At 44.1% G+C, this 11,929-nt stretch overlaps 1 long non-coding RNA gene across 1 annotated transcript; it reads left to right on the top strand.

The window, feature by feature from the left end:
- The first annotated feature begins 1,450 nt into the window (after nt 1-1,450).
- On the top strand, nt 1,451-5,890 carry LOC106031944 (uncharacterized). The gene is made up of 3 exons (XR_001204538.3): nt 1,451-2,583; nt 2,725-2,823; nt 4,406-5,890. It is a non-coding gene; the product is annotated as an uncharacterized lncRNA (long non-coding RNA).
- The last annotated feature ends 6,039 nt before the right edge of the window (nt 5,891-11,929 follow it).

The raw sequence follows: 11,929 nt of genomic DNA, 5'->3' as shown, positions 1-11,929 counted from the left end.
ATCTGATCATACAGGGCATACTTTGTGCGGCTGCTGCCTTCATTAATTAAATTCTTCTTCAACCATGAAGTTGCATCCATATGCAAGTTAAGGGAAAACTTGGCATGATCTTTTCAGGTACTTTGGGTCAAGTGATAATTTGGCTCCCAGTAGCTCAGAGGCAAACACCATTATCCACTCAGCAGCACTTCATCTCTATCAGCTTTTCAGCTGCAGGAAAAAAAAAATGTAATTAGGAGGCCTTGTGACAAAGAGCAGTGGCTGGATGCAGACTCAGATAGGGATTTTTAAGTGTGTTTGTTGCTTATGGCCAGTATACAATTCTTGCTTTCAGCACGCTCAAAAGAGAGTGAAGAGCAGAAGCAGCAAAACTCTCCCACCTCCTGCACCCTTTGAACTTGTCTCAAGCTCCTGCTCCTAAATTTGTGTGATCTTATCAGCAAGCAAACATCCTTTATGGTTGGTTAATCGCTGCAGCAAGGATAAGGACTTCTTACGCATTGGTTTGTGCTCCGTTTCTTCTGGTGCTCACTTGTTTTCTGAGCACATGGCTTGAGCAGGACCAAGAGGTGCCGAGAAATCTGAGCTTGCCACCTCCCCAGCTGAAGGCCATGATGCTCCACCTGGACAGGGTATGATGCCCAGATGACTGTGACAAGATCATAGGGGGCTGGTTTTCCTTCTGCTTTGCCTGTCAGGGGGGCTAACAGTGCTGCCGGCCTTCACCTTTGAGGTCTGGACCACTGTTTAAAGAGATTATTCAAAAATATAAAGTATAGGCATATTGGAAAACAAAGGCAGAAACTTTTCACAACTGCTTTAAGCTATGGAACAAATACAGTAAACACATAAGCCAAGAAGTTCAGGTTTAATTCTTTTGCATTTCGGTGAAGACACAAGAATTAAGATCAATCCTTCTTTGATTTAACCTTATTCATTCATGATGTCCTTTTTCAATAGTCGCTGAAGGAACGGTACCTCGGAAAACAGCTACCCTGCTCTTAGCTCCCAGCCTCTTCCAGCCCACGCCAAGCACAAAACCTCATTTTCTCTCAGCTGCTGTTGGTATAGCAGGGGTTCCTCTGTTACTCTGCAGTATGCCCATCCCTCTTTGTTTCTCCTTCATGGGGAATCTGCTTCTCCTCTTTCTCAAAAGTACCCAGCAGAGAAAAGGTCCCCTCTCCCACACAGCTCACATTCAGAGGGACTCAGCAAGGAGGGGGCGGTCTGGGTTGTCACGAGCTCCTAGGACTCGTTCTGGAGCTTTCAGTCGTTTAAGAGAAGTGAGTGACTGCTGCTTTACCATGGTCCTTGGTAAATTGCAACATAAATTGTGGCTGTTACCCACACTGTTTCAGTGATGTTTTGTCCTGACAGCCTCTACACTGAGCTACGAGCAAGGAACGAGCATCCCTCTTGGTTTGCCATATCAGGGAACTGCTGGGTGAGATTCACAGCTTCAGCAGTGCCTATTTCACTCCAACTTCACTGCTCTGAACTCTTTGCAGCTTCGAAGAAGCGAGTTGGCAGATAGACGGGTAGCCTCACCACACCGTGCTTGCACTACCCTTGGCCTTCATCTGGAGCAGGTAGCTGAGACCAGCCAAAAGAGAGTAAGCAAAGGATAGTCTGAAGCATATCAAAGCTGCAGAGTGTGTTGGTGCCTCACCAGCAGGGAGAAGTTCCCGACTCCCATCTCTATGAAGTGGAGCAGGAAAGTACAGCTTATCCAGATAAAAGGACTTTCCTCTGAGAATGTGAATTAACAAGCAAGTTGTAACTGGTGCCTGTGCTTCTGGCATACGATTAGCTCAATTCGTGCCCCTTTTACATTTCTAAAGCCATGAAAGCCACCACCCTGGTGAGATCGGCATGCCAGCCCCAGCTGGAAAGAGTTGTGCCCCCACAGCACCCACCTGTGCCCCAACAACCATGCCTCTTTTCAGGCAAAATGCAGAAACAAAACCCACAGAAATGCAGCCTTCTTCTGTGGGAAAGTTGGGCGGGGAGCTATTACCAAAATACAAGAGTTCTGCATCATAATAACTCCTTGCTCTTGGAGACACGAATAAAAGAAATTTCATGACTTCTTGCTCTGAGGAGTAGAGGAGCAGTAGTTAAAGCTCGTTAGGCTCTGGAGGTTTCAAAGCGGTTGAGTGATGAGATCACCCTTCTCCCAGCAGCCGTGCTTGGACACGATGTGGTGGGAAGGTGCTGCTAGCTCTGGGCTTTGCTCAGCTCCCACGGAGCCCAGCGACCCATCGGTAGCAGCACACACACACGGGGACCAGAGCAACTTTGTTGTTCCTGTTGGCAGTGCTACGTCTGGTGAAGGAAAGACTCTTTCCTCTGTACAACTGTCTGCAAGCAATGTGTAGTGATGCTTTCTGTGGAAAGCAGCTGCTATCTGAGATCATTCGGACCTAATATTTCACTGCCAGTTGCGCAGCGCACATAGAAACTGAGCTTGACCCTTCTTCTGCCACAGGGAGGCATGGAGCTGATCAAGAGGAGTGGGGCTCTGCTGTGCAGTCCTCTGCCCATATCCCATATGGCACCACTGAGACTGCATCATCTAAAAAGGTAAGGGGAACAACCCCCGGAAGGAGAAAAACCACCAGTTAGGGGAACAGAGGATGATGAAAGGTGGGGTCCGTCCCACCTTATGTCCTCTAGGCCTCTTGGCTCCCCACTGTCATCACAAGGCAATTCACCCTCCCGTAGGTGCCTGCTCACCCAAGCGAGGTGAGGGTATTGCCTTTCCCAGGAGCTTAGGAGGAGCTGGCACGACTAACTTCACCCAGGAGACATCCAAGTCTAGAGGTAAGATGACCTCACAAAGAGAATGGGATGGCAAATTCGGGGGCAAAGCCTGGAGCTGGCCCCAGGTGTTCCCAGACTGCATTTAGTGCCTTAATCGTGTAACCAGTGTGGACGAAAAACATACTAGATTAGCTTTACTTGACGTAATATTTGAGTATGAGAGTGCTGCACAGATTATTGCAGCAGCACTAGTATATAATGACTTTACATTGATCTACTCAACTGTTTGGAAATTTTGCTTGAAAGACTTCACTCCCCCGCAGATAGGCTTTTTTGGGGCGAAATATAGCCGCAGCCTGAAAGTTTGTGGTTGTTTTCTACATCTCCAAAACCAGGCTGATAAAGCAGACATCTCACCCCAAATTCTGCAGTTCTGGGAGGGCCATGCGGCCATGCCAGCTGTGGTGCCGGTGCCTTTGCCATCCCTTTTGCCAGCAGAAGCACACGGTGGAGGTGGCAGCCTGCCTCGGAGAAGCTACAACAGACAGTCGGGGGCCGTGCCCTCCCAGTGCCTGCTTCCCCGCGGCCACTCATTCCCCGCAGCCGCCTCCTGCTCCCTGGCTCCAAAAGCCTGCACAAGTCCAGCCTACACTCGCCGCACGCGGTGTAGAAATGAGTCAGTCACCAGGGCTTACAAAGATGACGCAGGCACAGCTGACACGCGTGCATCCAGCGCGTGGGGTGGGCGAGCGGCAGAAAATAATGTTGTGCAAGTGAGTGATGTGCCAAATTTGTTTTTCACTCGCTGCAAAGAGCAATTTTGTCTGCTATAGGTGAGCAATAGGCAATTTTATTTATTTATTTATTTTTTGGTAGGTAGGTACAATTGCATAGAAATCCGTTCCACAAATGAATCAGACTGTGTTCTTGTGAAAAACAGCATGGTCATTTTTATTTTTTAGAAAGATCAGGAAAATGAGGCATGTTCAGCTACTGTACTTCATGTATTTTTTGTTGTCTTTCCTGGTAAGTGGTCATTTGATAGGAAAATTCCTTCATTACTTTCCTGAAATTTGGAGGGGATTAGTTTTTCTCTTACAAAATTATTCCAGCGTGCCCTGGTTAGTAACTGTGAGTCTTACTATTGTAAAATTAAGATAGGTGATCTCAAGGGGTGACCTGGATAACAAAGGAGAGACCTGTTCAGATTTCACCCATCTAGGTCTAGATACTGAATTTTACATGCAGTGTGGTTCACCTGTGTTTTGTTTACTTGTTTTTGAGAAGCTAACAGTGCCTCTGTACCCCCCATTCTCAGGGAAAAGCTGATTTTGTGGTACATAAAAGATTCATGGATTATTATGCTTCAAGGTAGGAGTTATTCTCATGTAAGACAGCTAGCCTTTCTTAGACAAGGAGACACATCTCCTTCCACTCAGTTTTGGAGCCGCTCAGTTAAGTGCAGCACCCTCAGGCTGGGTTTGCAGAGCTACCTCCTGCATCCACCCATTAGTGTTAACCTCTCACCAAAATAAATAAATAAATAAAATTGCTCGTTTTAGCAGATACAGCCTCAGTCACAATATTTATGGGCTAAAAGGTCTGTGAGAACCTGCTGTTTGTGTTCTTTTTTTCACACCAGGCATCCTTCCCTTCATCCCAGGCTGTGGTGGTGGCTAACCAGTGACACATCGCATGATGCTGTCGGACAGCACTAAAAAAGTCACGTCGCCACTTTGTCCCAGCATTGAGAAAAGATCCACACTAGAAGAGCTGACTGATGCATCCCCCTCCTGCATAGAAACTTCTCCCAAAACCCCATCTACTACCACCCAGGCTGGGCTCTGTGAAAATCCTCAGCACATTTACCAGGCATAGACTACAACTGGTTGCATTATATCTGACTAATACAGGCCTTTTCACTGTGCTGTCCTCTTGTGTTACAGGAAAGCATGTAAAGAGTTAAAATACACTAAAAGATTTCACAGCCCATTTTCTATCTTTTTTACAAACACCAATTTAGATTTATCACACCAAGCTGGGAACATTTTATGGGACCTCTGACTTAAAACATTGGCAACACATCACCACAGAGGTCTGCCTTTCCTTTTCCAAAAAAAAACCATGGAAATACTAAGCTGGAACAGGCTGAGATGGCCAGCCAGCTGTCTGCTATTTGAATCCCATGAAAACCCAAATACAGCTGCAGATTCAACTTTGTTCTGGTCGAATACAGCAGTCCTGGAATGTGCTCCTTTCCACTGGGGCATGAATAGTGTCAAAATTAATGCTGCTTTCTTAGCAGTATGGATAAAAAGCTGTGTGACAATTTTCTAAAGGCATGTGTAAATGGGAAATTATTCAGGAGCTAGCTGGTTTCTAAGGAGGTCCCAATAAGATCAATTCCTGACTCTTTTTCTACTGAAAATTTTAATCACTGATTTGGGGAGGAGGGGGGAAAGAAAAGAAAGAAACAAAGAGAAATCATGACCGAGAAACTCAAGGTGGCAAAAAACTTGTTGGATCAAGCTGTGGTCAGGGTTAGCAGAACCAAGACATGCTCCAGGAGGAGGAGAAAGAGGAGGAGGAGGAGGGTGCCTCCATCATCCCCACAAAATGCATGACCATTGTCAGAGTTCTCTGTCTGTTACCTGCACCCTGGTTGGGAAGGACACTGAGAACACGAAGAGGGGTTAGGGGAAAAAAAAAATGCAAAACGATGATAGAATGTGCTAAACCAATGTAATGATCCAGGAGCTCCACCAGTTTTCCTAAGCAGGAGGAAGAGTATGATCACAGTCTATAACTATCGACCTATGGAAGAGGATTTTGAAGTCTCTTATTCTGCAGAGAAAAGCGTAACAGCAGTCGGTGACTTGGTGTTGAAAATAGAAAGCTTAGATGAGAAACAGGTCACCAATCATTAAGTATGTAGGTTCTCTTACTCTGCTTAGCTTGTCGGCTTCTACAGTACTGGAAATTTTAAAATCAATTGAATTTTTTCTAGAACAGATGCTCTTGCTCCAATTAATTTGATGAAAACTTATGGTCTGCCATATGCAGATAGCCAGAGAGATGGTCAGTAACGGTTCCCCCTGGACTTGTAATTTACGAGAATAAAACCGAAATTATTACACGTACTTGATATATATTTGATGCAACACAGAACTCTGTCACCTAGGTGTGAGTGCCGATATAATTATGCCCATGATGGATTTGTAGCTGCTACAGCAGGGCTGGCTTGCTCGCTTGCCTGCTTACGCCGCGATGCCTACATTCTGTTCACAGCCTATTTCGGGCAGCATCCTGTGCGGGGGCACGCAGGCCTCTCGTCCTCCCACCCCAGCTGTCTGGGAGCTGGAGCAGGGCAGGCTGCCTGAGGTTGCTTGTGTTGGCTTGCCAGGGACCGGGGGGACACCCCGTGCTCCATGCAATTGCACCAGGATTTGGGAATAATAAAGGTTTGCACTGTGGTGAATGGCCTTGGTGCGCTCCCGGATGCTAGAGTTAACTCTAGCAACTTGCATGCTGCTTGCGGCAAACAAAATGAGGTCTACGAAATGATCTTGGGCCTGTCTGGTGCAAAGAACAACAAGTAAAGATACAGGAAAGGATGAGGAGGTAAGATCTTGTGGTTAGATTTGTTGGTAATGCTGACATCCTGGAAGCATCGCGTTGCTTTTTCTGTGCTGCTTTTTTTCTTACGAGTCCCGTACCCTTGGTCAGAAGGAAATGCTACCTCAGAGTGAGAGTACAGGAAGCATATATTGTGTTTTATTCACATGGAGGATCCTAAACAACTCCATTGCTAACAAATTGGAAAAAAAATGAGAAGAGGAAGCTGGTAAATGTGTAAGGCGCATTTTGAATGATACACTGCTAATCCAACTAATTCCCTCCCTGAACAACTTTGGGTCTCACAAAAGCATCTCTCCTTTGAATAGAAGAGCCTGAATGAGCTAAAAAATTGTCTCTCTCATATAACCTTTCTATGTGAATGAATCATAGTTCTGGTGCAGAAAGTTTATAAAAAAAAAAAAAAAGTCTTTTAAAAAAATTTACAGCACGGTAACCATAAAATTTACGTGTAAAGCATACAATGAGTTCCTTTATTAATCTTTATCTTGCAAATCAACCGGTATTATTCCCCCCTGATTTGATCTCGCTTTATTTCCTGTTTAAAGCCAAAAGACTGCCATTTGAGGGCTGCTTTAATGCATGCCCTGAGTGCTATTATATTTGCATAACAGTACCTCTTGTTTTTCACCAACTGCACTGCTTGCTTGCACTGTATGAAGATCTTGATTAGATTTATGGCCGATTAAGAATTCTGCGTGTGAGGCACCCAACCCTGCAGATAGCTCAGCATATCTTCATTTTCATTAATGGTCCCGTTTGAGTAAACACAGCCACGAAAGGGTACGTAGTTTGGCAGAACCATGCGCAAAATCAGGCTCTTGGGTGCGATTACCCATTAAAAGTTGCTAGAGACCACGGATCGAGGACAGAGCAGCGAGGATGCCTGGGCCAGCCCCCTGTGAGAGCTCCCAACTATTAACCTCATCCCTGTTTGAGAAACATTAAGGCGAACTCAGTGTAGATAACGAGCTGCTCCACGGTTTGATCCTTCAGCAACGCAGACCCTGTGGATAGTCTAGCAATGCTCAAAGTGAGCATTGATGTTATATTTGACTTGCACAGTTTGGAAAACAGGGTACATTCATCATGGACAAGACGGGTTGTTCCGAGGCATTAGTATTCTTCACCAGTTGCTTTTGACAGGAGATTGATGACTAATGGATAAAGCCAATCTACTACTGGCGATTGATATCGAGGAAATCTTACGCATTTCATGTTGATTAAATTATAGTACTTTCAGAAATAGCTAATACTTCAGTTATTAATATATCCAACCAGAGAAAAATCACTAAATCAATCATGACAGTGTTATCATGGGTCCAAAATAAAGACTTGATTGAAACCTAGAGGGAAATTATTTATCTACATAGGAAAAATTACCAATGAACTTACAGCATGGTTCATCGCTTCTGTTAACAGAGCAGTTCAAGGCAGATAATTTATTTCACAATTGACACATTAGGATATCCATGCTAAGCCATTGTGCAATATTAGAGCATTTTTAGTTCATAAACTTCTGTAGCCTCCTCAGCTAACAGCAAAGATCTCACAAAATGCCTGCAAATAAGGTACCACCTTTCCGAAACCACTTTGCATTTTGGATTTGGAAACTTGTCTTTCGTCCCTAGCCCTCTGTGGGTGCAGGAGCACCAACAGGCACACCAAAGGGCACTTATCCCTCTTCCCTTGAGCAAGACAGCTTGCCTCTGTCCCACCAGCATCTTGCAGTAATAGCCAGCAGCCTCTCGAGCGTGGTGTACCAGGGCCCCTGTCCCCGTCCCACACTGCAGACGAAGTGTGCTGGCCAAGCTTAGCAGAAGCCACAGATGCTCATGCTGCAGGAGGAAGGATGCCCTGCCACGTCACCTTCCTGGCTCTAACTTGCCTCTCTGCGATGCACTGAGAACATACTGTAACCTATCTGAAACCCACCTGCATGCCATCTTTCATTAGTCCCTTGGTTTACAACGCACAGTGCAATATCTTGCCTCTTTCATCGTGCTCGTTCCCCGTTAAGCAAATCACCCATTATCATAACAGGCAACCCTCCCAGCCCTCATTGTTCCAGCTATTAGGTCTTCTTCAGCCTCTTCATTATTCAGTCACACAGATTTGCCTTATGACTACATTTATTGCTCCTATTTTGACACACACAGACACACAGTATACGATGATGACTCAGTCATCATTACCCCCAAAATGACTCTGTTTTTAAATATACGGAGTCTTTCAGAATCCATATGCAGACTTCACTCTGCAATGCACTTCCTGCAATAATTTTGTATGCTTGTCTTTCCATTTTGTAAGTATAAATTCATTATATTAAACCTGAGCAAAGTTAATAATCCTGAAAAATGTTCAAAATCAAAAAGCATTCTAGTTTTAAAGCAGTAAAAATGTTAAATAACCTTTTGAAAAGTCTATATTAATCTCCATTTGCATACTCTCTAAATTTCTATGCTTTCCTTTATTTTCATTAAGGTGAAATTGGCCACTGAACAAAAAACCAACAATAGGCTGAATATATCACGTTCCTGATTGCCAGCATTTACAAATTGGGCCACCTTAGTTCTTTCTCATGATTTTTGCTGGTCTGCCTCTATGCCTGTCCGCATCCTGCCTGATGTTACAGCAGCAGCGCCTGAAGGAAAGGAGGAGGTGGGACTGCAAAGGGGGTGTCTGATGTGCCCACATCCCGTACAAACGCTGAGTCCACTGGAGCTTGCCCCAAAAACTGGCAGACCAAACAGGCAGGAGAAACAGAGGAGCCTCTGTGTCCCTCGTACTTCTTGTACTGTTTGCTTCTTTGAGGTCTTGTCATTCTTGCTCTTCTTTCTCTGCCTCTAATCAGAGCCAGCCTTCTCCCCTTGCCTTTCTCCTTGCCTCTCCTTGCTGTTCTCTTCTTCCTTTCCCTTTTAACTCTGCAAAAATAACTGGACAGAAGCTTTTTTTATTTAATTTGAAAGGACTTCTTAACACACTTTCTATCAGTGTTTTTTCCAGGAAGCCAGTTCGCGATGCCTTCATATACCTGTGAAGTGCACCAAGTTCCTGGGAAACTGATGGTCCTTTTTTCATGTGATTCATTGGCATCCCTAATGAATGTTGCCAGTCTGACCACATCGCTGAGCTGCGCATGCCCTTGCAACCATGAGCTTCTCCTAGCAGGTCTGGTATCATGTGGTGCTTGCACAGGACTCAGCAATCTGAATTTGACTTTAAAAATTCCAACTTCAGCTGCAAAGTGATGGCTTGACTCCCTGGAACAATGTAGGTGAGCATTTAAACAGATGCTTAGCAAAAGTCCCATCAAGTGAGGGTTTCTCATATGTTCTGTCTTGGATGCAAGGGCTGCACATCTCGTGCCTTCCCACCTACCTGCCTTACTCAAGGCAAATATGCTGACGTAACACTCTTGGTTTTTCAAAACCTAAACATTTCACTGTGCCTTCAAGTCCACCTTTAACAGGTCTGCAGCCTTGCTTTTAGGAATAACAAAATTAATATTTTAAAATTCCTGTTAACAATGTCTTTTATTATGCTTCCAGAGCTGATCTTTTACACCTTCCCCACCCTCACCATCTTCTTTATCCACTGTCACATACTGGGTGGGCTCATACATTTGTGTTCTGGGCTTGATTTTTAAAAGGATTAAATTTTTATGCTTGCGTTGCACTCCATGGTCATTTTATGGCATTGTAAGGTGTCCTGGTTAAAGATATTTGAAAGTCTGAAGAAAAAAAGTATATTGCCCTAGACTGAATTCTTGAAGTGGAGAAGAGGTATTTCATAGTTATATTCCCCAGCCCAAAGTCCAATAGTGCAGCCCAAGAGATGGGCTGCCAGGTGTGTTTCCTGGAGCTTGGGGGTGAGAATTGCACAAAGGCAGCTGTCCCTGCTCTGCATCCCACTTCCAACATGCCTAGTACAGCAGGGGTGGTGTGCTGGCCACCTGGCACAGGCGCTTAAAACGTTGGTATCTCACAAACCACTTCTGGTAAATGAAGTACCTCTTTTGGTGTGTACTTTACCATCTCTTCAGAAGCCTAAGTGACATCCACATGTTAGGTGGCTGCATTAGATGGGCTTGTGACAGCTAAAATCAAGTCTTCTACCATGACGTATGTAAATAGGTACCCAGAGCACAACCCATTCCACACATTTGATTTACCCAACACATTTCCTCTCTGAATTTGTGTATTGAAAGGAAAGAGTTTATATAAACCCAAATCCATACCACTTCAAGAAACCTGCAGTCCCTAAACTTAAGTGCTGATAGGCAGCACTTTGAAACAAAGCTTTCTTCCCTTCTCTTTTGTCCTTGCATGGCCTCTGCCAGCTTCTCTGCTGTTTCTGTCTGGGCCCTTCCAGAAGCTTTTCTGAATCATGTGTTATTTCATTTGACATTTTGGGTCTTGTGCTGCATCACTGAACACATAGAGAGGAACTCAGCAGCCTAGCTTCCAGGCTTGGTTGCTACCTAAGATACTGGCGTACACTGAATCACCAGATCCGTGTTGTTGTTTTTTATTGTTTTGTTTTGAACTGTATAAGCCAACCTCAAAAAAGAAAGTAGAACCATGCTTTATTGATACACATCCAGCAATATGCTTCAGCATCACAGTTGTTTGTATTTTTGCCCCACAGTTCACAAGCAATTTCCAAAGGCTTTCAATAAATTCTTGCATATTTCTGGGGATGCGCAGGAAGGTCTGAAGATATATGGGTTTTCACTGGCATTTTCATGTATAGTTATAGCTTAAAATGAATTCCAAGATGGTGTTGGCATTTCTACTGCAATATAAATTTGGGCTGTTTTTTCTCCAAAGTATAATCATTTGTTTTCCTTTCCCTTTTGAAACCCTGGCTTACAGTTAAACCAAGGATCACAGCAAAAGCTGGTTAGCTAGTAACAAGCCTCACACTTTCAGGTAGACAGTTATTTCCCTTTTTCCTTTAGTTAAATGACAGACACTATTCTTTTCATAAACAACCAGGTAGGGGCTGCTTTAATATTCTGACAGCTCAGTGTAGATCTCAAGCAGCAAGGAGAATGTCATTTGTGGTTTGGGTTTTAATATTTATTTGGTGGTATATCAATTAGAAAATCTATCGTCAAAGTCCACAGAGATTTCCTGTGGTTTTACTTTGGAATGTCACCTTAGATTTCCTGAGAAATCTGTAGTATTTATTTAGAGGCTTGCTGTTATTTATCTTGCAATGGATTTAGTACAAAGAAGCCTAAGGGGAAAAGCAGTTACCGTTCTATTTGGCTTAGTCTGAAGTTTGCAGTGCTACAGTCTAGGAATGGTATATTTTCTCTAATTTTCCTGAGAGTCTATTGAACTCAATGTGAATATTTTTCTGACATTATATCTCAGTACTGATCTTTCAAAGAAAGCATCGGTCTCATGCTGTTATTCAATACATAATGAGCGTTGCAAACAGCACTGACATCAGAAAAACTGCAGCGCTTACTTCAGCATGCTAATAATTTGGATTTTGCCAGCTGCCAGAACTAGACCTT

The sequence above is a fragment of the Anser cygnoides genome, chromosome 1 (assembly GCF_040182565.1).
Source record: "Anser cygnoides isolate HZ-2024a breed goose chromosome 1, Taihu_goose_T2T_genome, whole genome shotgun sequence".
Lineage (NCBI taxonomy): Eukaryota > Metazoa > Chordata > Aves > Anseriformes > Anatidae > Anser > Anser cygnoides.
Note: the sequence above shows the minus strand (reverse complement) of the source record. Positions and strands in the feature narration are given on the sequence as shown.